The sequence below is a fragment of the Lipophrys pholis genome, assembly GCF_963383615.2.
Source record: "Lipophrys pholis genome assembly, chromosome: 12".
NCBI lineage: Eukaryota > Metazoa > Chordata > Actinopteri > Blenniiformes > Blenniidae > Lipophrys > Lipophrys pholis.
Window position 1 is genome coordinate 4293179 of NC_137641.1, and position 4723 is coordinate 4297901.

Below are 4723 nucleotides of genomic sequence, written 5' to 3' on the forward strand. Positions count from 1 at the left end.
TAGAAAGGCAGTATAGGAGGACAGGGGGCGAGAAGTAATACTAACACTGTACTACAAACATCATATTTGATAGAAAAGGTACAAATAAGTTCTCATCCTAACATGTCATGAACAAATCAGCCAAGTTTTTAAGGCCACCTACCCAACCAGAGAGGTGAGCTATCAGGGCCCCCCTCCTCCTCCTCCTCCTCCTCCTCCTCCTCCGCACCCTGTCTAATCTCTCCTGGTTCTCCCTCCGCAGTCGTGCTGCTTCCTCCTCGGCTTCACGGTACATCATACCTGCCATGGCAGCAGCCAGCACTCATTCCATTGGTTTTTTTTACGTTTTGTGATGTTTTGTAACTCCACTACGTGTGCTTCTTACAACTGTGATGCCGAGTACGCTCGTGTTCCAATTGTTTGTTGAGCGCGATGCGTCCCCGTAAATTTGCATTTCCGCACTTGCGAGGACACCTTGCAAGTAGTTACTCGTGACGTAGGCGAGTACACACTGGCACTCTAAGAATTGGAAAACGGCCCGGATTTCCTGGGGTGCAATTCCCCAGGAAATGATTATTAATACCTCTGGTCAGGAGCAGTTGGTCATTAGGGGCAGGTGGAGCTGAGCACCACCTGATGAACCAGTGAAAAATAACTGCAGGCAAAGTACATTATTAATCCTTTAAGATCATCTATAGTATTTTATTTTCTGTGAATATAGCTTCCTCCTGAGTTGCATATTTGTGTGTGAGGATTGAACTTCCTGGTTCTTGGTCTCCTCTTGCTGCTTCAGGCTGAGTTTTCTCCTGATCCACACTGATGGTTGCATGAGTTGGACCAGCTCCTCTCTCTCAATGCAGTTTGTATTTCATGCAGTCAGATGTAAGTGTTCATGCTCAGGCTGTGGTACATTCATTCAGATCACATGATCTTTATGGAGAGTGGGGCTTGCAGCCCGAAGCCCTGCTCCAGGATGATTTAGAAGCTCAGAGCTGATTGGCTGGCGTCAATGGAGGCACTGCTTGACAGAACCAGAGTGAGTTGTGACGCCAGCTTATGCGCCGCGAGAGCTAACAGTTAAGAATCCAAATGAATGAGGTTGATTATTTACTGGTGTATAAATGTAAAACTCTGACTTTAGAGGAGAAACTGGAGGTAAAGTGAGTGTAAGGTCATAATAAAATCTGTGTAAGAATCTCACTTGTAAATCAATATGCTGCTCGTCTAGTGGAGGAATTCTTTCCTTGCAATCAGTAGGCCCGTGTTCAACTCCCCACCGAGACACAGTTTAGTTTATTAAATGATTTAATCAGAGGCTATTCCCCGTGTTAAACCTTTTCACAAGATGGGATCCTACAGTATATGGTTGTCATAAAGATGTTGGAACTAAAAACGTCTGCACAAACTTTAGTTTGGTATTAAGTGGTGTTGAACTCTGCGCTCAGTAGACCTGAAATAAAATCTCACCACCAAGTATTTACATGTTGAAACACCACCGCCTCTGGTGAAGAAACATCTGATCTCAATAAATAAATTCATTAGTTCAGTTTATGTTAGAGATTTCTAATGTGTGTGTGTGTGTGTGTGTGTGTGTGTGTGTGTCTGTGTGTGTGTGTGTGTGTGTGTGTGTGTGTGTGTGTGTGTGTGTGTGTGTGTGTGTGTGTGTGTGTGTGTGTGTGTGTGTGTGTGTGTGTGTGTGTGTTCAGTGAAGTGTATCAGTGTGCAGCAGTCAGTTTCTGTTCAGTCTGACTGAGGGAGGTTTTTGTACGACGGTTTTTCACTGTGTGAACACCCTCTGACTGTTGATGTAATGACGACTCTGACAGTAATAAACTGCAGCATCTTCAGCTTGAACTCCACTGATGGTCAGAGTGAAGTCAGAGTTTGATCCACTGCCTGTAAAACGATCTGGAGTACCTGAATCTCTGGAGCTGGCCCAGTAAATGAGCCTTTTAGGAGGTTGTCCATCTCTCTGTTGGTACCAGGCTAAATGGTGATCACCATCACTATAAACATAAACATTCTGACTGGTCCTACATGTGATGGTGACGGAGGCTCCCAGAGCAGAGCTGACTGCTGCAGGCTGAGTCACTGTGACCTGGCCTCTGGACTCTGAGGAAACACAGACAGAAACATCAAGCAGCCTCATGGTTTTGTGGGCTTCATTTCAGAGGGACGGATGTTGACAGAGGAGAGGAGTTTGATTCTCTGGACTTTACCTGTGAAGCAGCAGCAGAGGAGAGTCCAGATGAGGACGCAGATCACACTCATGTTTCTGATGAGGAGGATTTCTCTGTCTTCTGTTGTCATGAAGGACGGCTGTCAGTCATCCAGTCTTCAACTGTCAGGACTATAAACTCTCCCAGAGCACTGGAGCATGGTGCTGCTGATGCAAAGTGGCTCTATGGAAATGTTCTGACTGACTCCAACAGGGACCTGGATCACTTTCATCTCTCAGTTTCACTCTGGATTCAAACTTTAATGACAATATTAAGGAATTGAACTGAATAATTAAAGATACGTCTGTAGTTTTTACTTTTTAAAAATTTCCTATTTTTGCTGCCAAATCTATTTAGGAATAAATTCCAAAAGATATTATTGAATAAATTGAAAATAATCTTTAAAACAATCTCTTTAAATATATGTATTTCAAGTAGACATTGCAGATGAAAGAACTGTTCTCTTGTGTTCCGTTAGGATCAGGTGGTAAAAGTTGTTTTGGTGAGTTTGTTGGTTTCAGAATCAGAGAGTGGCGTCTCTCTACAGTCAGAGGTTTTTGTACAGCGGCTCAATGAGTTTGTATCACTGTGGTACACGTTCGGTGGAGGAACCAGACTGGATGTTGGAAGTAAGTTTATTCTCCTTTTAATACTTTCAACTAAATAATTCAAATTCCTACATTAAACCTTGTTTTGAATGATTTGAGATTAGAAAGATGTTTTTTTTTCTTAATAATTATTGTAGTGATCAAGTTTTAATCTCCATTGATTTCATGTAGTTTAGCTCAGCTCTGTTTCACTTTAATTTGATCACAGAGAAAAGTTATTAGTTTTAAATTTACACCGGATTAAAATCTCATTAGGATTAAATGACAAAACCAAAGATATTGTCAGTCTTTAAATGTGCTCAGTTAGAGCCTGATGGCTGTGGAACACACTGTTTTAACTCTACCAGTCTCATGTTGAAGCTGTTTTTACACTGACCTGTGTATTTAGGGACATTTCTGGTGCACTGGTCTGTCTTTGGGCTGAGTTTTAGTTGACATGTCCACTGTTTGAAATGTGTTTGTGTTGGAATGTGGGCAGGTTTTATTCTTCTTGTTTTATTGAGTGTCTCTTCATCACAGCTGGATTTATTCTTGGTTCTATAGAATGTTTCCCAATTCTGTTTCTCTTCTTACTTTAAAATGCATCATTAATATTGTTATTTTACAGTAAAATAGAAATACTGATGATAAATGTAGAATAATCAAATCCTCCAAAGAAGTTATCTTTATTTACTGTTTTTTTCACATTTTGCTCCTAATAATTGAAAATATTAATTTAGATTTGAAGTTCATGTTAAAGTTTCCAGTCATAAGTTGTAAAGAGTAAACTTTCTGATAACGTTGATGCAAATGAAGAGTAAACGTTGAGACATCAGCTTGTGTTCCTTCCTGTGTAGTTTGAGGTATTTCAGGTCAAAGTGTTGGATGATTCTCTCGGTGCTGATGTGCATGAGAGGCTTCTTAAAGGGAAGTGAAACAATGTGTGAGTGAGTGACTGCTGGAGCAGAAAAAGCCTCTGACAGCAACTTCTTCCAGGACCAAATCAGCTGTCTCCCACTAAAGCTGTCCAGGTGTGTGCTGGTTGATTGACAGCTGGGTGCTCCCTGTCCTCTAATTTGATTGGTGTCTCCTAGGTGATACCCGCCCCACCCTGACGGTGCTGCCCCCCTCCAGAGAGGAGCTGCAGCAGGGGAAGGCCACGCTCATGTGCCTGGCCAACGAGGGCTTCCCCTCAGACTGGAGTCTGAGCTGGAAGGTGGAGGACAGCAGCAGCAGCAGCAGCAGCAGCAGCTGGGAGGAGAGCAGGAGCCCCGGGGTGCTGCAGAAGGACGGCCTCTACAGCTGGAGCAGCACCCTGAGGCTCCCTGCAGACCAGTGGAGGAAGGTGGGCTCTGTGACCTGTGAGGCCACCCGGGGCTCCCAGACTCCCCTCAGAGAGACACTGAGGAGAGACCAGTGTTCCCAGTCCTGACCGGACTCACTGGGACTCTCACACTGCTTTTACTCTCACACTGATCTCACCTCTGTCATTCACCCTCTTTCACTTTCTTCTATCATCAAAGCAAACTGACTTCATCAATATTCATCTTCTTTCATCATCATTTTCTTCAAGCTTTGACAAAATAAAGACAGTTTTCACCTCAATCTTTGGTCTTTCGTGACTTTTTTACAACAATAAAATAATCATGGCAAAGCGGTTTAGAAGATGGATGAATGGAAAAATAGTATATGAGAGTGTTTATATCCTCACATCCTTATTTATATCGTTCAATAAAAGCTGGAAGTTGAAATGTATTTGCATGTCCTATAAATGGTAGGATTAGATTGTAACAGTGGCAGCCTTGCATTTCAGACCTTGGCCTTCACTAGTGCTGGTCTGAGTCAATCCACCCCTCAATCACTTTTTTATGGCTACAAAAACCAGGTCATCATGCAGAGATGCAGTATAAAAAGCCTTTGCATCACAGATAGATACTC

The 4723-nt window shown here is 42.7% G+C and overlaps 1 gene segment (V, D, J or C); it reads left to right on the top strand.

Annotated features, from left to right (window-relative positions):
* Positions 1-2795: 2795 nt before the first annotated feature.
* On the top strand, positions 2796-4389 carry LOC308117621 (Ig kappa-b4 chain C region-like). The segment is given in 2 exons: positions 2796-2827; positions 3880-4389.
* The last annotated feature ends 334 nt before the right edge of the window (positions 4390-4723 follow it).